This window comes from Rhodnius prolixus, unplaced genomic scaffold (genome assembly GCF_049639745.1).
Source record: "Rhodnius prolixus isolate KJV_2025 unplaced genomic scaffold, Rpr scaffold_5, whole genome shotgun sequence".
Taxonomy (NCBI): domain Eukaryota; kingdom Metazoa; phylum Arthropoda; class Insecta; order Hemiptera; family Reduviidae; genus Rhodnius; species Rhodnius prolixus.
This window is the reverse complement of record NW_027411624.1, coordinates 37,457,984-37,484,098: the sequence shown is the minus strand read 5'-3', so window position 1 is coordinate 37,484,098 and position 26,115 is coordinate 37,457,984. Positions and strand designations below refer to the sequence as shown.

Here is a 26,115-nt window from a genome sequence, read left to right as displayed (position 1 = left end):
AATTCCAATAAAAGATTTTAAAAGAAATAGTTATTTGGAATTAACTTCAATTTAGAATTAAAACAATTTTTGCCGTTTCTTATTGAGATTTCTGGTAAAAAAAGATACAGTCGACTCTCGATAATTCGAACCTCGATAATTTGAATTTTTCGATAATTCAAACTCTACAGCTGCTAACTTCGGTAAATCGAAAAAATTCAGTGTATTTAAATACGCTCGATAACTCGAACTCCTTTTCTTAACAACAGGGGGTGAGAACGCTCTACAATTCGAACGAGGCCGCTTCCCCTCTTTATAATTCGAATTTTCCCTAGTAATGTTTACTTCTCATTTTCCGCTTTTTGTTCATTTCCTGCGTAATGTTTCTCTCCTTTCCTGTCCAGTTTAACTTTCCAATTCTCTTTCTTAGTTTGTCACGATGGGGAAGTACATCTCCCTTACTATGTCCGACAAAGAAAAATTATCGCTGCCGTGAAAAGTGGTTCGAAACAAAAGATGTCGCCAAAACTTTCAATATTCCACCATCAACGCTTTCTACAACTCTAAGTCACTTAACTAAGTCAAGCCACATTGAAACAAAAACTGTTCTTCATTTTTTTAATTAGGTACATATGTATATTGTTATTTATTGAAATGTATATACATAAGTAATTTTTTTGTCGTTTTCATTATTTTTACTTTTTTACTTGAGGCTATATATGTCTAAAACTTAGGTAAGCTCATACGTATTTTCAATATACGTATGTACATACATATATACATAATAAAAACTCTTAATGATTCGAATTTTTTTCCCCCTTCTTGATAATTCAAACTTCTTGATAATTCGAAGTCTCGATAATTCGAATTTTTCTTGTAGTCCCTTGGATTTCGATTTATCGAGAGTCGACTGTACTTGGTTTTATTAATTAATTCATTTTTGGTTCAAAAATGCATTTTCTTTTGTATGCAATCCTCTTCTAGAGCAATGCACTTTTCTAAAGAATAAATTTCACCCAAAAATGGCGATTTCTGATTTTTAAAATGCCCAACTATATCTTTTCACTTGAATCGAAACTTATTTTTTTTTTTTTGACACAAATTTCTTTAGATTTGGGAACTGATGGATTTTTCAGTTCAAAGTGAATTTCCATCAAAATTTAAATTAAAAAAAAAAGAAGAAAATCTATTTAAATCTTCTTTAATAAAATTTAAAATTTAGAATTGTACATTATCCGGAAAAATGACTACTCCAGTGCCTGGTTGTAAAAGGGGCCACAATCTTGGAGCGTGGTTTTAGCAGAGAAACATCTCTTTGGAGCCATTTTTAAAAAGAATCTCAAAAAACGAGAAAAAAAAGAAGAACAATCGAGTAAAGTAGTAGTACTTCCGTTTAAGAGTTTTTTTGATGGATATTTGGGTCTCTTTTTGGGGTCAAATTAAAAAATTACGGCTCGACATTTTTTGTTTTGTTTAAATATTTTGATCTCAGGCGCTCCTCCCCATTTCCCCCCCCCAAATATTTTTTTGTTTACCAACTTCAGGAGACCCCCCCCCCAAAACAAACAAACTGATATTTAGCATCATGTTTCCCGTAACTTGGTAAGACGACAACGTTTAAAGCTATGGGGAACAGTTCATAATGTTCAGACAGGTTACTTTTGTATACTATGAACGCAATACACCAGTGTTATGTGGGTTTAGTATACCTGAATTATATCTAATATTTTAATTGTTTTGAATTGATTTTTGTTCCGATTACTGTTCTATTCATCAATTTTTAGAATTAATCCACAATTACACGACTGTAATTTACAGCAAATTATAATGAAATTTTCTCAATTTATTATAATGAAATTGCATTTTTTTTGAAACAAATTTTCTTCAAAATTTAAATCTTAATATTGAATACCAATAAATATTGTACTGGTAATGAGCTCGCACAATTATGCTTTAATGATATTTAAGAAAAGACGCTTAAGCTCACTTTTTTATATACTTACTTAAAATAATTATAAAGTGGAAGTAAAAAAAAAAAGTTGGTTAATAATAAAAAAAAAAAAAATATGTTAACACTTTATTTATTGTTTTATTGGCTATAAGCGGAAGTACGTCCGGCAGTGATCGTCATGTTCCGGTCGGCCCAGTTTCGAGGTCGATGACCCTTCTTTCTAAACTTTCCTAACGGCTGCAGCACATTTTAAGAAACTAGGCCCCCCAAAAAATATCGACCATCGCTTTAAATACAGCCTCTCTCCTCTCTTCTATCTTTTAAACGACAGTTTCACGCATGCTGTTTTCTTTCTCTGAATCTCTGATACCTTCTTTTAATTTCGGTGTCTCTTTGTTAATCTTTTTATATTTTATCTTTTATTAATATCTTTTTTTTTTTACATTCTGATGACCCACAATACTTGTTTACAGTATAAATATAAAACTATATAATTATTTACTTCCTTGTTTATCACGATCAGAATCATTAAAAACTAGCTCAACTCTCAGTTCATGTCGGCTCAGATATAAGTTCTGATTCTGAGCCAGTTTACTGTTCGGTTAACAGGCTAGTTCCTTGTGCTATCTTGATTATCATCTAAAGGAATATTTGGGCAGTCTTTGTCATTCCATAATTCTGGTCAAGATTATCCAATCAATCCTCTCTTTTTTGTTCTAAATATTTTATCACTATTAAGGCGGCGTCCTGGGCCAGGAGATTCCTTAAGAAGATATAGTTTGGTAATTAAACTAGTTCTTACGAGGGCAACTTCTTCAGGTGATCTTGATGGACGAAATTCCGGTTTTCTACACTCTTTAAATCAAATTTGAACGTGTCTTCTTAATAGGATGAAAAAACAAATGCCAATTTCAGTAATGATATTTATTTATTGTTTCTAGCTTTCCACCTGGGGACTAGGTCTTCTTCAGGGCTTACTGTCTATGATATGATATTTTTATGTTAAGTTGGTGTATCTTCTGTCTTGTCTTGTTGAACTCAGAGTTCATAAACAGTAGAAAAAGTAGTTAAAATCAGAGCTTCATGCTTCGATAAATCTAAACTACAAAAACTTGGATTAATGAATATTTGATTATGGCCCCGCAATACTTGATAATATCTTTGATATTATCAGATTATCATAATTATCGACACGCAAGTTTATTGTTTCTCTAACCGTTTTCGAACTTAAATCCACCATCAGTCAGTTTTATTTGTACGTGAATTCGACTTCACTTATGTTTCCATCTCACACTACACAGTCAGCAAGTGTAGCGTTTACGACCGAAGATGCTGGTTTTCTAGAAAGTGATGGCACCTGCACAAAAAGAGATAGGTTTAGGGCCTACGAGGGACCCCATGGTAGCTTCTTAAGCCCATTAGGATATCCAAACAGATTGGGGCAGATGTTGGTCCAGAGGTGAAGAGCATGGCTTTGTAAGTGGGAGATCCCCAGTTCAAATCTCATGTATGACTACTTTTTCATCGTTAGAAAAAATGGTTTATAGTAAAGTACGAGCCTCCGCCACCATCCAGGGCACCTAATTGGTAGTTAGACGTTAAGCCCCGCCTAAAAAATTAGGCGATTACTTTACCACTTACTTTCCAAACAGTATTTGGTAAAAAAAGCTGTTCTGATCCATGGCTTTTTGATAAAAAAAAATTAAAAACACTAAAATTTGGACATGGGAAACGGGTCTTTAAATTTTTGAAAGTCCCAGATATTTTTCACAATTCCCTTGATAGATAATAAAGTTGTCTGGAACTTAGTTCTTAATTTATTATAATAAAAACTCAAAACATTATGATGGACTTTTTACAGAATAAAATTTAACTACCATATTAAACAGTAATATAGGTCAACCTTAAATTTTGTACTCCATTTTTTGGAAAGCATTTTTATGACGCCATAAATCCCCCCCACCAATCTGTTTTATTAGTTCATAAAATTTAAGAAATTTATTGTATCAGAATCACTATAACGCATCATTTACAACATAAGTTCTCTTATAACAGTTACTAGTACATAATAAATAGAAACAAATATTTCTACATAATCAATTTCATTAAATCATTGAAAAAAAGGTTTATCTTTTTTCATTTTTTCTTTTTTTAAAGTTTCCTAAGGTCAAAATAAAGAAATGGAATACAAAAGTATTTAAAATATAAAATATATATTTTTATGCATAATATCTAGTAGTAAATCTAAAACATGTCAAAACCTGAATACAAAATTGTAAAATATATCCACATGTTTGGAGATAAATTAGATTCTATGTTACGATTTAAACTGTCATGAGGCTGGGCTGATTCTTTGTGTTTTTTAAAAATCTTTTTTATTGACATTAAAAATTTATATACTTATTTTATATTTATCTTCTTTTTTTTTTATCAATAAATTGAAAGAAAGAATCCCTTTGTTTCAAAAATTAAGATTTTTTTTGGGGGGGGCGTTTATTTTTGGATAATAATTTCGAAGTTGAATACAGCAGTTTTCCAAAGATTTTTTGCCACAATTTGAGCCAAATTACTCTTTTTTTCGAATCCATCCTGAAGCTTAATGCGAGGATGGCCTCACAATTTACTCGTAGAACAGTGACCATCCTTCGTATTCACTCGGCATCCTGTGACAGCCGACTCGTGATGGCCCTCGTTCAATTCCTTCTATTTATTTATATAATCGTATTTATTTTTACCAATAGGAATAAATGAATTATTGATGCTTTATTATTTAAAAAAAATTGAAATACAATATAAAAAAATTATATAATATTTCAAACATCTATCTGACATGTTCCATAGACTGTCGGACAGAGTTTACACAAAATATATAATTATAAATTCCTACTAAATATAATCCTGATAAAATAAATATATATATTTATTTAAAAATTAAATTCTGCCACTAACATGTCTCGGCTGAACATTAATGCCGTATTTTGTAAACAATGCCAAATTCAACTAATTACCTCCATTCAACATAACAAAGAATTCTTCTTGCGACAATGAAATTTTATTTAGAAAACCAGGAACTATAGTTATTAATAGATGGGCCATTCGGCAATAAAATTAAAAGTAGTGTAAAGTAATTGCCTATTTTTTTTCAGGCGAGCTTTACGTCCAACTACCAATTAGGTGTCGGTGGACGGAGGCGACTAGCAAACATACTTTACTGTAAATTTCTCATATTAACCATTAAATAAAATCCAAGGCCTAGAGATAGGGAATCGAACCCACTAAACCAACAATACATCTTAGCTTTGCTGGTCTAGCCTATAACCGCCTGACATACTTTACTGCAAATTTCTCATATTAACCATTAAATAAAATCCAAGGCCTAGAGATAGGGAATCGAATCCACTAAACCAACAATACATCCTAGCTGTGCGGGTCTAGCCTATAACCGCCTAACATACTTTACTGCAAATTTCTCATATTAACCATTAAATAAAATCCAAGCTCTAGACCGGGGGAATCGAACCCACTAAACCAGCAATACATCTTAGCTGTGCGGGTCTAGCCTATAAACGCCTAACATACTTTACTGCAAATTTCTCATATTAACCATTAAATAAAATCCAATGCCTAGAGACCAGGAATCGAACCCAGTACCATAATACAAATTAGCTCTAACCGCTCGGCTACCGTGGCGCCTTAAAATAAAATGTATTTTTTCTATTTTATTTAAATTACACAGTTAGCATGTATAATTTGATCCAGTAAGCCGTGGCTTGTAATTTGGGATCAACATTTCTCCAATTTTAGCCAATAGCAAGTTGCAAATTAAATAAAACAAGTTAAAACAAAAAATATATATTTTTAGGGTTATTTTTTTCTTCATTCAGCATGAAAAAATGATGATGCATCTTAAATCCTTGAAGGTTTTTATCCAGAGAACTTGGTGAATGATGATTTTTTTTTTTTTTTTACCTCAAATCATCGCCAACATCTCTTCTTTATTAACCAGATGATTTCCTGTCTCAGTGTTTTGGGAGTTTCAGCTGATGATTGTGCGCATGTGAATAGAAACCCTTGTGACCCAATTTGTGACACAGGCCTTAGATAGGGTCCTCTCCCCACCACACATACGTAATACACACAGCTGTTTGTTGTATCTGTTGTATATACCGTTATTCCTGTTCCAACTATTGCGTCCTCCAATACAATGTTTTTGTTGTGGAAGTGTATTAGTGATGTGTTAGTGTCTGTGTGGGTGTTAAACACATCAGGTCATTTACCGTTCCTTTGACACACTTTTTCCCTACTATACATTAGAGGATTAGCTATACATAAATAAATGTGTATATTAATTTACCACATGTGTGTGTATAAAATTTTTCTATAGCATTATGCGCATTTAAACATCATTAGATGTTCATATCTTTAATGGTGCATCAAAATGGGATAGGATTTATAATTTAAACTTAGGATCTATCCGTCCTTTTTTTTAGCTCCCCATTCGTTTCCATCAACTCCCACTACAATCCTTCTTTGCTCCCTCCACATATTATTATCTATTCATTAATGAGTCATTGAATGAAACCTACCACACTTAATAATAACCTGTTCTGAGCTGCGCTTTCTAAGAAATCTAAACTGAACAAAATAAACACCGGCGGTGTTTGCTAACCTTGTTCTTGGTGAGCTGATTAATTGCAACCCTAATTGAATTAGAACAAAATTAAACAATGTAGAACAATAAGCCCTAATTAATTACTTGATGGAAAGTAATGAAAGTGATTTGTTTACTGTTTGTTTAAAAATAAAATACGATTTTCGAGAAAGTTTCTTTGTTTTAAATTTCAAATTTTGTGTTTCAAGATGGACTAAATTGAATTTTGAACTATTTACATTTCTCTTTTGATTTTTTGCTGCACAAGTACATACGCATACTCACAGACAAACAGACCAATTCGCTAAAAAAACTCTCTGGTTACCTTAAAACGGATGCTGACGGTCTGTACTCGGATTCGGAAATCAGCAAGATAAATTCTTCATTATTAGAGAAACTTAAAAAAAAGATGCAAACTAAAATATATTGATATCTTTAATTAAATCAAGATACATAAAATTATTTGCACTTTCTGCCTTAACAAAATATAGATAAATATAATACATAAGTGCATGCGCGTTTACTTTATGTAAACAGCATTCTACTGGATCCTAATTTAGCATTTTGACTGTTTTTTAAAGTTTATTTTATTGATGGAATTAACTCAGCAGAGGACCCATTTTGGACTACTTTTTGAAGTTAATTCTATTGAAGGAATTAACTAAACAGAGGCCCATTTTTGACTGTTTTTGAAGTTAATTCTATTGAAGGAATTAACCAAACAGAGGCCCATTTTTGACTGTTTTTGAAGTTAATTCTATTGAAGGAATTAACTAAACAGAGGCCCATTTTTGACTGTTTTTGAAGTTAATTCTATTGAAGGAATTAACTAAACAGAGGCCCATTTTTGACTGTTTTTGAAGTTAATTCTATTGAAGGAATTAACTAAGCAGAGGCCCATTTTTGACTGTTTTTGAAGTTAATTCTATTGAAGGAATTAACTAAACAGAGGCCCATTTTTGACTGTTTTTGAAGTTAATTCTATTGAAGGAATTAACTAAGCAGAGAGACAATCATATTTCATCTAGTTTTTTCCAACCCTTCCTGCTGGAATTGAGATCGAGTTAATTTTGGTTTTTCGATTCTCTCCTTTAGACTGATGGATTTCCTTAAAATAGATTTTTAATTAAGGCTAAAATTCCAATCATGTTTCTTTCAGTTTAAGATATACAGGGTGAACCAGTAAGTAATGTCCATAGTCCTGCTGTGTATAGTACATCTAAAGCGGAGTTCAATGACGTATTGGCCAACTTCATATTTTCCACTGTTCTTGAGTGACGTCACTTTAATTTTTTTTTCTAAAATCATTACTTTTTTTTTGCAATAAAAATGTTATTACTCAGAAACTTTTAGTCCGAATTTGATTCTGATGACACGGTTAGAAAGACACGATAAATTTTCTAAAAACTGATAACATTTTGAGGCTAAACAGCCTCAATCTTCCTCCTGGATACTGGAAAAATAAAAAAGTAATCGAAATTTTTAAGAAAACTCATTAGGCCCTTATGGGGGATCATTATCCAGACCTAGGTGCTGGCACTTTTTATAAAAGTTTGCTTGTCTAATATGGGCTTTCAAACGATATGTCATTTTCCAGGATTCCTTTTATCTTCGTACGAGAAATTACGTAAGAAAACGTGTTCACGAGCACGTAACAGTGTTAGTTTATCAAGTCATTGAAAACTCTTTTAGATGGACCAGTAGTCAATTTTTAAAGTAGGCTGTCTTAAAAATAAGGAAGGCAAAGGTTACAAATTTCACTTTAAACATTTACTTCTGATCTCCCTGAAATACTTGAGAAAATGTTAGGAAATATTTTAAACATGCAGGAAATTAAAATTCCCCAATAATTAATCAATATAATTTTTGAATTTATGAAAATCAAATAAAAATTGATTTGGAACGATGAAAAACGATCACTTTTTCTAGTTTTCTATTACTAAACTAGAAAATTCTATTCCAAGGACTATGAAATATTAAGACTTTTTAACGCTTGAGTGCTACGTTTCGCTCTTCTCCGAGGTCCTTCAGCCTCTTGTCATTTTATTATTATTATTATTGCAGAATCATTAAAATTATTCATGTTTATTGTAGAAATATTATCTTAGTCAGTTATTAATTTGATTATTAGCTATAATTTTCCAGACTTAGATATTTTTGGAAATTTGTAGAATACTGGACTTTGTAATTTAGGTAATTTAAATAATAGAAATAGAAAAATCTAAATATTTGATTAATAAATCTTGTCAAAATATTTAATTATATCTATATAAGAATTTAAGTTCCAATTATAATCTAGATACGTAGATTATAACAATTAAAATAGATAAAATAATAAATCAATAAAATAAATAATTAAAAATGATCTTTGTATGAAATGAATTGGTTTAGGTAGTTTATTTCCTATTATTTTTCTAATAATAGATATTTTTATTGATAATAAAACAACCTTTATTATTGTGTTTATTGTATTCTATTTTCATTTTAATGACTTTTATTATTTACATAAGATATTTTTTTAATAGGTTAGAGCAATAAATTATCAAGTGCCAACTGAATACAATTATTATTATTTATTGACAATTTTTTCTTTAAAAAAAACAGAGATCTATCGTGTACACAGGGTGTCCCAAGCTATATGGATAACGACTTTTTCTCGGAAACTAAGATAGCTAGAAAAAAACTAAAAAATACGTGTTCCCTTAGTTTTTTGATAGAAATCCAAATTTACTTTGTAAATTTTGTTCGGTGCTTCCAGAAGCGAGATACAGGCACCAACTTCATTTTTTCAAATGGGGAGGTGGGGTTTTTATTTCAGAAATAGATTCCTCTATTTTTTTAAAGAAAAATTTACTTGAACGGTTTTTTTCTGTGAGCGATATTTTAGAAGTTATGAATGAAAACATGATTCTTATAAGAAATTTCAAAATGATAATATTATAACGGTTTTTTGATAGAATAAGAGGAAAAGTACTATTTTATTATAAATTTTAATCCTCATTAATATTACAGATCATGCTCGAAATGGACCCCACCATTAGAGATACATAGACATGCTCTTTCCTGCCCTTACTGCCAAAGAATTAGATTCGGCTTTAACCGACTTACAGGTATCTATTATTCTCTGCTTTAGTTCATCTACAGATGCAATCCCGACTTGATTCTGATACACCTAGATTTAGAAATGCTTTTAGATAAGCAGAAAGAAAAAAGTTATGAATAATCACCTTGTTTTTCAGGTATCCCCAAAGGAAATAGTCCATAGGTATCAAGCCCGGTGAGAGAGGTGGCTACTGAATCGCCACCCGTGTCGATATAACACCATCAGGCGTGTAAAGAGATATCTCGATAGGCAATTTGATGGGCGTGTTATATCGACACGGGTGGCGATTCAGTAGCTATCTTAGTTTCCGAGAAAAAGTCGTTATCCATATAGCTTGGGACACTCTGTATATGGTTAATTAAGCCCTGCCGGTATCCTGGGTAAAATGTGTTCTTTTAATGGCCAATAAGTTGCAGGTGTTCCTTTAGTAAAGGAAAATCTTAGGGAAGCTAAGGAATAATTGATCCTGACTTCTCTTGCGTTTAAGGCCAAGCACTAACTTGAGCTCAAAGCCCTTATCCTGGAGTATTTTTATTTGGATTTGGATATGTTCATCCTTTATAGAATGTTGGTATTTTTGTTAGGTGGTGAAGGATTGACGGGATAAATGGGTTAATCTCTAGATGATATCTTCTTCTATGTTGGAGGAGATAGCAAGAAGTTTGTTCGTCAGCTTCCCACAAGAAATTGGCTGTCGCTTTTATTCAGCCTCCTGCGATTGCGCAGTTCTTCAACTGCTTGATCCGAAAGCTAGCCACTAGAACGGAAACAGTTCAAATGCTCTGTTATTGTCCAGACCGGACAGGAATATCCCTGCTTTCTTAATGGGTTCCGAGTACTTTTATTTTTGTCTTGTTTTTCGGTTTTTCAGTATATGGAAGATGTAGTCCAAGTGGAAAACTGAAGTTATTACTTAATAAATAATTATATGTATTTATATTTGACGGAGATTATAGCTTTAATTGAAAACTAAAACTTAAAAGATGCTTTAATAGAATCTAAGTAACCTTGATGAGAACTTCATCTCCTAAATCAGATTCCAATATTACCTGGGATTTTTTGCTTTTTTTTTTTGGCATTGGCTTTCGCCATACAGCCAGCATCGTCTAGGTGCTTATCACTAGAATATCACTCACTCTCCATTCTTACTTATAAATACATTCGCTTCACTCATTCATCCCTCTACTATATACAACTATTTACATACAAACTTACAACTAATGGATGGATCAGTACTTTATATTCCTGCCATCCTTATAGCTTAACCTGAATTAAAATCACGTAATCCTCTAATCATTTTCTTCCATTCATTCTAATCGGCTATAACTTTTAAATATATTCATATTTCTTAACTAGCTCTGCTACAGATTTAAGCATGTAGATGTTGGTGGAGAATATTATGTCTTCGTAGCGAAAGGGTGCATCTACATACCTGTATAGTCGTCAAACATTCGTTTCCTTTCTACCACATAACGTGGACATATCCATTATTATATGTTTGAAATCTTTCTCCTCATTGCAATCTACGCACAGAGGAGAGGACCTTTTGTTGATCCTGTGTAGATATGATCCGCTCACCTGGGAATTATTGTAGAACCAAATCCTGTAATTACTTTTAAGTAATTCCTATAGATTATTATTTAGAATTATATGTTGAATTAAAAATTTTAGAGCAAGTTCCATTACAGTTAGAAAATCTCTTAATACAATTAAAGATTCCCTCCGGGCTGCAGCCTTCTAGATAACTATTAACACCCTAAGCTACTGAAATTATAAGTTAATATTTACTAGTTAAAAGTAACTAAAGCTACTATCACTAGTTGATGTCATTGCCCGCGGAACAGTAACACGATCTGAAGCGCCACTTTTGGGGGTTTAATTCAGCATATTTTTGAGACAATTCCTTTTATCTCAAAACCACAACAAACAAATTTTGTTAAAAGCATTTATTTAATCATTTTTTAGCGTTTAACCAAAACTATTAAAGTATTTATCTTATTTCAAACTCATTTGGTGCTTAATATTTGACTCTAAAGGCTTTTAGTGTGAACGTACTCTTGTTAAGTATTGATATCACGTCTGAATGGGCTAAGATCCTGGGGGGGCTTGACGTTGTACTTCAGGTGTGTGAGGTGGAATGTAGCATCAGGTTAACTGATGACTTCTTTTACTTTTAAGATTAAACATTCTATCCAGTATTTGCCAATTAAATAGATTTGTTCTTAGTTATTTTTATTCACTGAATACATATCTTTAGACTATGAATGATAAATTTCAGACACAGAAAATTCAGATTGATTCATGGCTCTTAAGAAATGGGACTTTTTTTCCAACATAAATTAAGTTCTCAGTAATATGTGGAGAGATAAGAGCTAATCAGGAGCCCAAACTTTAAGGCAACCCAATAATAATGGTGCCAATAATTAAAATGATTAATTAGAATAGAACAGAAATTTATTATTTTGGGACAATTGTCCCCTAAGAATAAATACAGGAACAATTAGAGGCCTTAATAGTTTGGCCTGTGATTAAAAAGAAAATAAATAAATAAATAAGTATTTACAAAAAGTGAAAATAAAAATAACAGCAGAAATTGAGGAAATAAATTAAAACAATTAGAATTTCGGAGGAAGCTGGATAGAAAGGAGATAACTGAATAGACGGGATTTAAAGATAGATAGGGTAGGAGCATGGCGGACAGATGATGGCAAGGAGTTCCAGAGAGAGGTAGCACGTATTAGGATTTGTCAAAGGATGAGGTACGGTGAGAGGGAATATAGAGATCGGATGAGCGAGATGTGGTATTACGGGAATGTATCGAGGATTTCAACTTAAGGAGTTGGAAAATATAGGAAGGCCTTTGAGACTGGATGACTTGAAAAAGGAAAGAAGCCAAAAAATATAGCATTTATTAATAAAATAATTGAGAAAATGGATTAACTCTGTGATTTTCTGCGTTTGAATCCAGCAGCCTGCCCTTAGGATTTGTTTTTTTTTTTTTTCTTTTCAAAGCACAATGGCTGGCCGTCGGTGATGCGATAATGTTGGCTGTAAAGAGGGATCATTATCCAGAGGACCGGCAGTTTACTGGGTGAAAAGTGCGGGCGTTAAATTATTTTTGTCCCCATTTTATTTGATTTGCCTTCAAAATTGGTACTTTTTTTATAATTCCAGTGTTTATGGAATTGAATCCTTCGATTCCGTTTCCGTTTCAACACTACTCTACTCAGCGATATTTTCCAGCACTTTTGGCCTAAATACTTTTTCAAAAAGTATTATTTTTAATCATTAATTCGAAGAAAATTTGATAAATTTTATTTTGTTTATATTCTTCTTTCAAATGGCATACGAGGGTCGTTTGAAAAGTCCGTGCAAAAATAAAAACTACTTAATTTTGGGGGGTAAACCTTTTTTATTTTTCAACATAGTCTCCTTTTAGGCTTATACACTTCGTCCAACGCTGCTCTAGTTTGTTGATCCCTTCCGAATAATAGGATTTGTCCAAGTCTGAAAACTAGCCATTCGTTTCTGCAATCACCTCCTCGTTTGAATAAAATCTTTTTCCCGCCAGCCATTTCTTCATATTGGGGAACAAATAGTAGTCCGAGGGAGCCAAGTCTGGAGAATAGGGGGGATGTGAAACGAGTTGGAACCCTATTTCCATTAATTTTGCGACCACAACTGCTGAGGTGTGAGCTGGTGCGTTGTCGTGATGGAAAAGGACTTTTTTGTGGGCCAATCGTGGGCGTTTTTCTTGCAGCTCGGTTTTCAAACGGTCCAATAACGATGAATAATATGCACCTGTAATAGTTTTACCCTTTTCCAGATAGTCGATGAGGATTATTGCTTGCGAATCCCAAAAGACAGTCGCCATAATCTTTCCGGCCGAAGGAACGGTCTTCGCCTTTTTTGGCGCAGATTCCCCCTTGGTAACCAATTGTTTAGATTGTTCTTTGGTCTCAGGAGTGTAGTGATGTATCCATGTTTCATGCACAGTGACGAAACGACGCTTAAAGTCCTGCGGATTCTTCTGGAACAGCTGCAAACCGTTCTTGCAACACTTCACACGATTTGGTTTTTGGTCAAGCGTGAACAATCGCGGCACCCATCTTGCGGATAGCTTTGTCATGTCCAAATGTTGATGCAAAATATTATGTACCCGTTCATTCGAAATGCCCACAGCACTAGCAATCTCACGCACCTTCACTCTTCTGTCATCCATCACCATATCTTGGATTTTATCAATTATTTCTGGAGTAGTAACCTCAACAGGGCCGTCCAGAACGTTCAGCGTCACTTGTGCCCATATGGCCACTCCGAAAATTTTGAAACCACTTTTAAACTGTTCTAATCGAAGGTGCAGAGTCGCCATAATGTTTATCAAGCTTCTCTTTAGTCTCCTGAGGCGTTTTGCCTTTCATAAAGTAGTGTTTAATCAACACACGAAATTCTTTTTCGTCCATTTTTTGAAAATCACTCGACTTCCTCGATTCAAACGAATGCCAAACACAAAGAAATAGACCGATCTGACTGAAACTTGGTGTGTGTTCTTCCAAGAGATGCTACTAACTAAACATAACCTCGATACGCGCCAGTGGTGCTATCTCTCTGACTTTGCACGGACTTTTCAAACGACCCTCGTATTTGGTCCTACTTTCTTCCTGTTTTTATTAAGGAATTTTTACCTTTTTTTTGTGGCTTGAAAATAATAATAATTAGGCCTTGCAATAATTAAGACCCATTCTGGGTTTACTCAAGTGATGATTCTTCGATCAGAACATTATTCTGGGTAGACATTAAATTTTGAAAGAATTCACTTAGATCAAATAATTGAACAATTGAATCCAAAGGCTTCTGGAACGAACTAACGAAATCTAGAATTTCCAGGAAGTTATTTGTATCAAAATAACCAAAACCTTCTTGATCTTCTGCTATTTATTGATCCAGTAATCAATTAAAGAAATTTTATTTTAAGTATGCGTAGATTATTTGAGGAAGTGACTCTATTAAACAAATTTTATGAATAAGGTCAAATTGTCTTCTCTCTCTTAAAGTAAATTTAAGATTAACTGTTGAAATTGAGGAAGAGTCAATGCTCCTTAAAAGTTGATATTATAATTTGAATGTCTGTCGTTTCGTATGTACTGTACAGAAGGAGGAAGGGAAGCCATGTTGCCGGTCTCATTAAGCAGATAATAAACAAACCATACGAAATTACCATTCACTTGGTTGCTTTTTTAGTTCCGGGGTCGAAGATCTACCCTAATTTTCCAATCTACGCAGCCTTCTATTCTCTTTTCATCTCTTTAAATTACAAAAAAAAAATTGTTTTAGATTCATTCAATATGCTCTAATTTGGTGCTTACCCCAAATTAAATAGCTTTTGATTATTCTCTTATTCTCATTCTTGTTATTCTTACATGATCCTAGTTGTGACAGACTTCAGGATCAGGGGGTGTTAAACTCAATTAAAACCACGGGCCACTTTGGTGCAACAGCCAAGATTCACGCGGGCCACAACATATTTACAAAATTTTCTTAGTTTTCCGAAATCTGGATTAACAGAGACTGAGAACAGACTTCATTAAGGCAGATAGATGTTTATCCAGTCAATCTTGATCAGTATGCAGTTTTATTTTAATTTTATAGACGGAAATAGGTGCTCACACAAAAATGGACTCCAAAAATAATCAGCAAAATTTGTACAGCAAAATTTTTGGGTATTTCTCACCTAAATAAGAACATATTTTAGGAATTCCTACTTCGTCTTTTTAAAACCGAATCATTCTTGGATTCCACTGAGGATGGTAGACATACCGCTTCCAAACGTCTCTGAAACTAAGTCAGCGCGTTTATACATGCCAAGGGCCAAGTGTATACTCCGTCTTCAGTAGATAACGGAAACTGGGAATGGTGTGTTACGATATTGTCTCGATCCTCCCCTAAGCGCTATTTTCTTTATAAGATTTTAATAGGGCGGCCCTTAAGGCCTACGTCACTGCGACCCCTTTGGATCTATGTGGCTCCCACTACAATAGAGCTCGCCCTCCAGACCTGTCCTTTTAATCAGACTCTTAATTCTGGAGAGCGACTCTTGGGTAAAGCTCACAGATCACAGACATTGGTTTTTTCCCCCCGAGAAGTAACATCCTTAGCCACACAAGCCCCTCACATTGACACAACACGTGCAGTGCCGTTTCCTCCTCCTCCTCATAGAAGCTACAAAGGCTGTAATGGTGTTTGAGGAGATGTTGGTTGTAGATGTTGATGGATAAATAACACTTTTAGTATCGGTATAAGATTTTATATATTTATCTGACTGACTGCCAAGGACTGTATACTTTACACTACAAGAACAGAACAGACTGACTGACGTGGCTAAACGATGTGTACAACTCAAGTGTAAGACTTTGAACAGAATTCCTCCTTTGACTTTTCCCTCGTTTTTATATACATTCCCGAGCCTCCCCTCTCTGTGTGCCAAGGGGGCTGTCTCTCTCTCTCTGGCTAGAGTGGATGAGTGGTGGGGTTCACTACCCCTACGCTAGAGTGGATGAGTTGTGGGGGTTCACTACCCCTACAAAGGCTATCATCTGCCAGGCCCATGCGATGCATGTGTTTTCTGATCCTGTAGTGGCCTGTTAAGTTTTTATATTTTCATTTTATTTCAGAACATTGTGGGCCATAAGAAATTACCTCAGGGGGCGCCAGTTTGACACCCCTGCTTTAGATCTAAAATTGAGAAATTTAAGTGTCAACTTGAGAATAGTGTAGTTTAAATATAATACACTTATTTTTTTTGTACATATCATTAAAGCCTCAGTTTCGCAGCTCTGGTACAGATACTTAGCCCTCAATTTCATAGTCATCTGCAGGGTACCAATTTGGTTTTTAAGATGCAATATTTGGTCCATTGGTAGATTGAATGCAAATAAAGGAAATGGCGCCAAATTCTTTGCCTTTAGTATCCTGTACCAATCACTTCTAGAAAGTCCTCTAAATCAAAATCTATCCTATAGGTTCATAACAATAATTGATAAAATTTAGCGATATTCTTTTCCCACTCTACATTATGTAAAATATACCCCGTGCACGGCATGTTGCATACAGAAAATAATACTCTTTATCTCTAGCATTAATCTTTCTTTTTTTTTAATTTAATATTTTTAAATTAATGCTGACGACATAATTAAAATAAGAGGACAATGTCCTGTAATGGCGCGGAAAAAAAAACAGCTGTATATTTAACCCTTTCACAGGTTATGTGAGTTTACACTTCCAAATTCACATTATTTCGCGCTCTTAAAGCGCCAAATGACGATATATTCTCTTCAGTGGAAATAGGTTGCAACGTACGTATTAATTGCAACTATTTGTTCAGTAAAAGGAAACTGAACTTAGCCATTGATGATCTATACAAAATATTGTATTATACAGTTTTCTTTCTCTCTTATTTCCGGCTAAAACATTTCCCTTAATTTAGATTTAGTGTTTTTTATTTAATTTAAATCGTAAGAATTCTGTTTTATCACCATATCTTTGAGCAGCTCATTTTTACGATAATACTTGAGATAATTTGTGCCTTTTTTAATAATTGTAAACGTTGTTGAGAAAAGAGGAAGTTACATGATTTTCCCAACATTTTCCAATTTTCGGTTTATTAATAATGTTTAATACTTTGTTACAGGTGAGTTTCCCGATCAGTACTTCAAAGTGCATGGCTATTTTGATGGTATGTTCAAGGAAATTATAATTTGTTGATTTTTCTTTTATTTTTGACTTTTCAATTTTAGTTTTTATTAAGCTTAAACGTCTACTTTGTGAAAACTATCGTCTAAAGAATTTTACAATAGCTCTTAAAATTTATAAATGCAAACGTTTATTCTAAAACTTATTCGTAAAAAGTTAATCTAAAAAATAATTTAAGGAACACTACGTAACTCTATAAAAATAACTAACTATTTCCCTGCTGAAATGCTGGGTTCGAATTTAGATGCTTATCCTTAGATTTGTTTTAGCTGATTTAGCTTTTAATTACAAACAAGGACAAAAGAGTGCACCGGTGAAGCTTTTACTATAATTTTTTTTATTACATCCGAACTCTTAGTGGAGTTTTAGAATTTTAAGGAGCTTTTTGAGGCGCTAGAGTTTTAAAAGGAATGTTTAACAAAATTACGTCATTTTTCTTTACTCCCAAATTCATTGTCCAAAAAAATTGAATGAGCTGGAGGTAGAATGTCTAGCTCTTCCACAATATTCCCGACGTTTCTCGCCCACGAATTATCACCTATTGGAAGCTGTTGGCTACATTTCTTACTGATAGAAATTCACTTTTTGAGAAACAGGCTAAAGTGGTCCAATTTACACAATCATGGGTTAAATCTTTTTAATTTAATTTTTCTTGTTGGCTAAGTCGTGCTGATGTTGCTTATCTCAGTTTAAATTGTACAAGTATTGTTGTATAATGATCTTAAGTTCTTTTCCAGTCTAATTTCTAGTATTATGCTAAAAAAAATTTGACTTCCTTCCTCTTTCTGTAGTAAGTAAAAGTAACTCATTATACAGAAACTAAACAATCTGTCGGCGTTTTACTTGAACCAGTTAAGCGTGTTTGACGTTTATAAACGTCAAACCAAATCTCTATTACGGTGCGTTTGACGTGTATAACTCGTTGTGAAAACTATAAAATTACCATTATCTATAAAAACTTAAAATTCTAATAAAATACAATAAGAATATTATTTGGTGGGATGTTTCCCTTAATCTTACCAATAGAACTGCGGTGGGAGCCAGCCAAATGATAAGTGGTTGGTACATGTTTGGTCTCCGCATTAGAGATTGGGAATTAGGCACACAAATAGAAGCTCTCAAACCCTTATGCAATGCCCGTTTTTACCTTTTAGGTAGAGATTCATGACCCCAGTACGAACATGATTTAATTTTGCACAGAATTCAAAAAACTCTTTTCTTCCTTTGTAAAAGCTCTTGCGTCCCCTAGTTAACTAGAGCAATACATACGTGAAGCGGTGCAAGGTTTTTTGAATGAGCACAGAATGCTCTGGTAGTTTCAAGCCCCAGAGATTGCTTGCAATGACTCTTATTACGACTATCGTACTAAAAACTTTTGGTTGTTTTGCCCCCTGCGTTCGACGTGTATACACGTCATGATCTGATTTTAATTCCGCATTCTGTGGTTTTTTTTTTTTTTTTTTTTTAACTGGTTAAGAGTGGCATCTAAACAAACTGCAGTTAGACATTCAGTGAAAGATATATGGGATAGGTAATGTTAATTGCATAAATCCCGTGTTTAATCCAAATTTATCAATTGGATAAACAATGCACTAAGTGAAAAGTCATTGTGTGCCCTAGTTTCGCCCTGGAATGTCTCGCGTAAATTAGCAGCTTAAACGAGCCCAATTAGCTTGCAAATGTACATAGATTAGAGACATGCATACAACTGCATTTCTATCTAAGATTATCTTCTAAGTACTAATTTAAGAGAATCAATGTTGGTGAATTATTCTTTAAAAAAGAACCCCCTCTTCATACGATTGGTCGGGCAAACGCTTGTAAGTAGGAAATATTTTGTTCGTACCACCATATAAAGTCGTAGATAGTACGGTATTGTCCGGAGGCGGTGGCTGGGGGCAGGAGGATATTGTATATATATATATACGACGATAAGAAGTGCGAGAGGTCCTAAACCCCGGAAGCTAGTCGCTTTAAATTAATGTCATATCAATTCATCCACCTACCCCCCCACTTGATTCTAGGTTTTTCTTCCTTCCGCCAAATATTGATCGTTGGTGGGGGCGGGGAAATATATATACCTATACCAACTATTATAGCTTTATTTTCGGCGAGAGTGGGGGGAAATGAGGACACTATTATTTGGTTTGGTATATCTATGTATATACAATAAATACATTTTGCATGACGTATCGTATAAATACACGCAAATTTTTGTAAACAGATAGTTTTTGTTTATATATTTGGTATTTACTTTCGTTTCTATCAGTTTAACTATTCAGATTTTGGAATTTTTTATTCGGAATTACGGAAAGCCTTTGTTATTTATTTTTTTAAAGAAAATTTTCTCTTTTTTTCAAATCTTTTTATCAAATTTTAGTTTAATATTTTTTCTTTATTTTCTCTTACTCTACTAAGTCGTATTGTAATCGTGCAGTACTTAGATTTTAACTTCACACCGGAAATATGCTCCACGAAGTTCCCTTATTTAAATAAGTTTGTGAGGGATGTGTGTTGGCAGCCATGAATCACTTTGAAAACGATTTCATTCTTATCTTTCGCTATCCGATTATTCAGTTATTCGATATTATTATCCGATAAATACATATCGAATCATCTATTTGAAGCAAACTAATGTTTTAGTAAAGATCTCAGCTTGGAGACGACAACCTTTAGCGTTATAGTAACAGGACATTCGTGTGAAAGTTCATATAAGATTTATTTTTAAAAGCAATGATACCAACATAATAGAAAAGAAGTATGTTATTGAACTCCTCCTCTGCCTCAGATTTCTTATAACCTTTCAGAAAAAAGATGGTGGCTGTGAAAACAACGTTACTTGAATAATTTAAGAATAGAAATAATCTGTGTACACCATGATGGACCCAAAAAAAAAAAAAAATAATAAAAATGTTCTATCCTATTGTTTGAAGTTATAAATGGTGGGCCAAACAATGTTCGACCAAATAAAATATATGAATCGTGACCAAACTGATCTTCGAACTCTTAGTCTTTGGTAACTAACTATTCGAATTACTTAGAAGTGGTTTAGGTACTTCTTCGCCGCATGATTATAAAGTAATCATATTTAAAGCAAAAAACAAAACATTCCAGTTATTTAAGGCTTCGTTAAGTTTGCTCAACACCTGATGTAAGCTATTTATAGAACGGCCAACAACGCAAAGGTTCTATTGGCTAATCTTTTCTACTATTACTTCTTACAACTTCATCGACCATTCTTTTAAATTATTACATCCTTCATTCCATCTTTGTTTACCTTATTGTTTTTTTTTCTCACGTTATGTAGATATCATCTGGTATCCAGTAAAGAGAGGATTTAGGGCAAATTCGTTTGTCAGTGGATGACGTTTTCTTTTCTATTGTGATTTAAACGATTTTCTTGGCATTTCTGTTATTTCTATCGTATTGTTATTGGAAGCATTTAGTTTTAGTTATTTATCCAGTGGATTTGTCTTGATGTTCCCGAAGAACCTGTCTAAAAATTAAACAATTTTAAACAAGTAGGGGTAGGCTTTTGAGTGATTGAACTGTATACAAAGATAAAAGAAATCTATTGGTTTCACTTCTGGTAGACAGAATCTTTATTAATAACACACAAGGCAACAGCAAGAGAATTAGCTGAGTGTTTAGCTAATTATGTATTTTAAACGCGGAGATCATAGATTCAAATCTGGCTGAATTCAACTTCTTTTCCTAGGAGCCTCTTTCAGCTTTCTGTTGTTTGTATCGAGAGAACACACTGTCCAGAGGCCGGCCATACACTGGAGAAAGCTCATAGCTCCAATAACCTTAGATGTTGATGCGCCTTAAATAAAAATAAAAATCACTCAGGGCTACAATTGTGGGACTTATTTTAGCAACTTCTTTAAGGTAGTCCCCAGTAGATAAATACTCCCATTTTTTATTATAGATCTAGGATCTCCCCTAGCAGTAAGTTTGCAAAATGATTTCAGGCCGTAGATAGCCAAATATCTCTTACTTCGCGATGTAAATGCAATCAAAAAGGATATAAATAGCCTCTTTTTATTGGGCGCCTTCTTGCAGAGTCTACACAGAGCTTCCGAGTTAATTAACCTGTGAAAATTTTTGCCTGAACCTACCGCACCAGTCACCCAGATTAATCAGGGTCCTACTTAACTTTAGGCAGGATCTTCTCGTCCCTAATATTTACCCAAATCGGTCATAAATTTTTTGGATTTTTTTTTTGTTTTTTGCTTCCTGAAACAATCTTTTAGAATTCACCACGTGCTTCTTCCAAAAACCATTGCTCTTGAGGATATTAATTTTAGGGATAGCAGTAAAGATTTGTAATTGCCTAGATGATCAGAAAATTCACCATTCCTGATGACAGCATGCCCCTGGACATTCATTCAATGGCCTCTGTTACTCTGGGAAAACCTTCTCAGGTATATTAGCTACATTCCCAAAACAAGGGACGAGGTTGTTTTAACTGTTAACGCTTTTAATGCAGCCTGGATAAATGTCTGAAGATCTCTTCTCTGGTGGCCAGAAACTTAGTACATTAAACTATAGTAGAAACCAAAATGGGATATCTGCGAATAAAGAGCTGTAGGCTCAGACTTAACGGGCTTTTAAGCTGTATATGATTGTGAAAATAAACTATATTTCTGATATTCAGGGTTGTTTGAAGAGAATTTTCGTACTAGAAGCATGAATTTTATTAAGAACTTGAAAAGGCAATAGTTCATTTCTTTTTTTGGGGGGGGAAGTCCGATTAGCGCGCAGTTGCAGACAAAGTAGTGACGCCAATGTAAGCTTTAGATCCTTTCTTTTTAAAAATGGTTTGTGGGAGCAAGGAGGTGGGGGTGGTGGTACAACACTATTCACAGCAGCACTGGTTGACCCAATTCTTTGGCTCGAGGATTCGATGAACCCAGCCCATGTTGTTTACATACTGCCCGGTCCACGGCCTGCATACTGTCCACATTCCCTCTCTACTACGCGTGCCCGTGTGCGTGTGTATGTGTGTGGTTACCCTCTCTCTAAGAGTATATCCGCACCAATATATACTCTTTAATAATTCTTTAGCTACTGATTACTTACTTTACCTAAACTTACTGCAGTAATCAATGAAAACTGTTTTAAATCTATGCAATAAAACAAGAAGTGAAGTTCGGGAAACCGGATATTGTTAGAAGTTCCTTTGTAGTAGATAGGGTCGAAAGTTTCGGTCCAAAAAAGTGCCCAAACTGCAACGTTAAATGGATATATATATATATAAAAGGGCACATTTAGATTGAACTGGCCCATTATAAAGAAGCAAAACTGGGCCCTTCAGCATATATTCTTGAAGTTTATATTGAACATGTTCCAATTCAACAACAGTTTATTAAGAGAAAGCGGCCATTTTTATTAATTTTTCATTTTTTTCTTAGTACGTAAGGAAAGAATTGTGTTCATGTAAGAATTATTCCGATCTTTCGACCTGAAATATCCGTTTGGTGGTCACCCCAGTGTCAGGAAAAATGGGGGACTGAGGGTATGTTGAACAAGATATCCCCTCCACATAAAGCTAAAAACAGTAGGCATTTGGAAACTTTAGATTGGACCCTACAAAGGGCCTTATTTTCGGGTCTACATCTTTCCCTCTCCCTAACTAACAGTAAAGAGAAAATAGGATGGACTTATATCTTGTCCATTTTATTTTTTTTGGTTTTTCTAGAAATTCAGTTTCTCATAAATGTTTTCTCCTTGAATAAGAAAAAAACAGCATCCAATGTGTTTTAGCCTAAAAACCCTCCATCTTGGAAATGCAATTCTATTCAGATCCCCCCCCCCCCACCAAACTCATCTAGGCATAATTAAAAATATATTACAGTCAAAAGTTTATAAAACATTTGAAATTTGAACGAAATTTGGAAAACCTCCAAAATTTAACCTTCTATATCTCATTAAATGTTTTGCAACTAGAACATCAAAGTTTATACAGGCTAACTTTACTCTAAAATTTTGATAAAGAATTTATTAAAATCTAAACAATACGAAAGAGATATAAAGCTTTGAAATTCGAACGAAATTTGTAAAACCTCCAAAATTTAAACCTTCTATATCTCATTAACTGTTTTGCAATTAGAACATCACAGTTTATACAGGCTAACTTTACTCCAAAATTTGGTAAAGAATTCATTAAAATCTAAACAATACGAAGAAAGATATAAAGCTTTGAAATTTGAACGAAATTTGGAAAACCTCCAAAATTTAAACCTTCTATATTTCATTAACTGTTTGCAACTAGAACATCACAATTTATACCAGTTATACAGGCTAACTTTACTCCAAAATTTGGTAAAGAATTCATTAAAATCTAAACAATACGAAGAAAGATATAAAGCTTTGAAATTCGAATGAATTTCATTTAAAACATTTGATACTTTACTTAAACAATGAAAGTGCATTTTTGTCCACTTTAAAATTAATAATCACTTTTTTGAAACCTACGAACAAAACAACCCATTAGAAATCATTTAAAACTATTATTATGGTCAAAATAAAGTAAAAAACTATTAGTGAAAGGTAGATTTAGAATTAAGTAAGAATAGGTATTCCTTTTTAAGGGAACGGTAATTTAAATAAGAATGTGTTCTACCCAGATACCTAGCTGAGTCCCTCTGCTGCTCATTAGTTATTATTCTATTTTGTTTTATATATTCTCCAAATTATCTTGAATCTTTTTCTTGTTGACTGTTTAAAGAGCACTTTCTAAAACTCTCACTTGGGTAAATTCAGGATTAATCTTTATGGAAAGATAAATATGTTGATAATTAGTTTTTTAAGTTGTGATGAATTCTTTTTTGTCTTAAAAAAAAAGAATAGAATAATTAATAATTCAAAATAATAAGTACAGGGAAAGGGAAGAAATTAGCTGGATTACCACACGAAGATTCTGGGTTCGAGCCTTTAGATTTTCTTTACCTAGGACAGTGATGGGTGAACCTTTTGAGCTCGGCGGTGTGTCAAAATTTTGTGAAAAATCGAAACATAATTTTCCTGGCGTGTCATCACACATCACAGAAGTAAAGACTAAATTATTATCAATTACATTTAGAGATCTGTTTTATTATATTTCATTGATATTTAACATAGAAAATCAAGTAATATACAGGGTGTTCATTTTAAGACGGCTCAAATGCATTTCAAGCTTAAACGGTTGAACTGAGCGAAAAATGGTAGAGGAAAAATTTGTTGCCCATCACCTCTAGTTTCAGAATATGTGACTTGATTTTAGATTCCTGCCCGCATACGCGGCTGACGCGCGACCAAATGTGAGGGTTTGCAGTTGACCCCCGTTTTCATGTACACAGTTTTAAAGAGTATAAAAAGTTGTGAAAGAAACAGGGAACCTCAATTCGAAATCTTTAAAATTAAAGGTGCTAGGCCATTTCAAAATCTGGTATTTATTAATCATATTTCAATTTTTTAACTTGTTATCAAAGAGAAAGAAGAGCACGCGATAGGTCATTTTTATGTATTTTTTCATCCCCTTTCTACTAAAAATATTACCAAGGCAGTAAAGCTAGTATTTTTCTTAATATCGGGAAATAAGTCGTTTTCCGAGTGATTTTTCTAAGAAAAATCAAATGTTAAGAGCTTTAGATGTTCTCAAGCGTACACAAAATGGCTAAAAAATTAATTTTACATCTGTTACAAACAAGAAGGTTTAATAATTATTTGGTAATTTTGGGAGAGTTGCGTTTAATTACCAAAAAAAAATGTAGAAACCTCCTGCCACATATTTAAGTGATCAATATCTTTCATGTAAAGAATCAAACTTATTCCTTAATTTATCAAATATTTGAATTATGAATTTTTTTTATCTTTGAAGATGCGTGTCACCCAAAATTGAAGCTTGCGTGTCAGCACTGATCCGCGTGTTATAGGTTCGCCATCACTGTCCTAGAAGCTACTCACTACCAAACAATCTATGCAATCCTTCCAGTCCTTTCGCAGAATCCTTACTAAGTTCTCGAAACCGTCATGATCTTAGTAGCTCCTCTTTCGTCAAAAAAAAAAAGAAGAAAAAAGTAAAAGTAATCCCCCATAAACTCGATTCTTAAATTTCCACCTTAATCTAGAAACAGATCACGCGAACCCACTCGTTCAATATCCTTTCTCCCATATACAAGAAAGGATATTCGTACTCCCCATCTTGACAAATCTTCCATTTCCGTTACTAAACAACGTTGGGCACCACGATCTCCTTCCTCCTCGCTTCCCAGCCTAATTCTTCAACACCTAGAGAGTGCGCCAAAGTTGGCTCGTTTTACACAACATATGTTATGTCGTCGTACACCTTGTATAAACACAATAAAATCGAAATTTTGTTAGAAATTTGAAAAACAAAAAGAAAAAGGGAAATTCAATATTATTTCTTTGGCACCACAGTTATGTTCAGATATGTTTGTCATTTCCATATGTCTAAATGTTTGCACACAGGGAGAAAGGTTCTAGAAAGAGGTCGACTTGCGGCTGCGCACTAACTAGCTAATAATTTAGAAAACTATAGCTACATATACTCGTATAATTTTACACCTTTTTATATAAATCTGTTGTTGCATTTTGCTTAAATGCATGCAATAAACATAGGCTTGCACATTTATGATCTTTTAATTAAAGTAATTTTCTTTTTATTAATTTGTTATA

The 26,115-nt window shown here is 33.6% G+C and overlaps 2 protein-coding genes across 4 annotated transcripts in view; one reads left to right on the top strand and one right to left on the bottom strand.

Annotated features, from left to right (window-relative positions):
- Window positions 1–26,115, top strand: part of LOC141458393 (uncharacterized) — a 311,203-nt gene that overhangs the window by 50,003 nt on the left and 235,085 nt on the right. The gene's annotated exons all lie outside the window — the stretch shown is intronic.
- The window catches only part of E23 (ABC transporter G family member E23), a 306,543-nt gene that overhangs the window by 63,748 nt on the left and 216,680 nt on the right, over window positions 1–26,115 (bottom strand). The window lies entirely within an intron of this gene.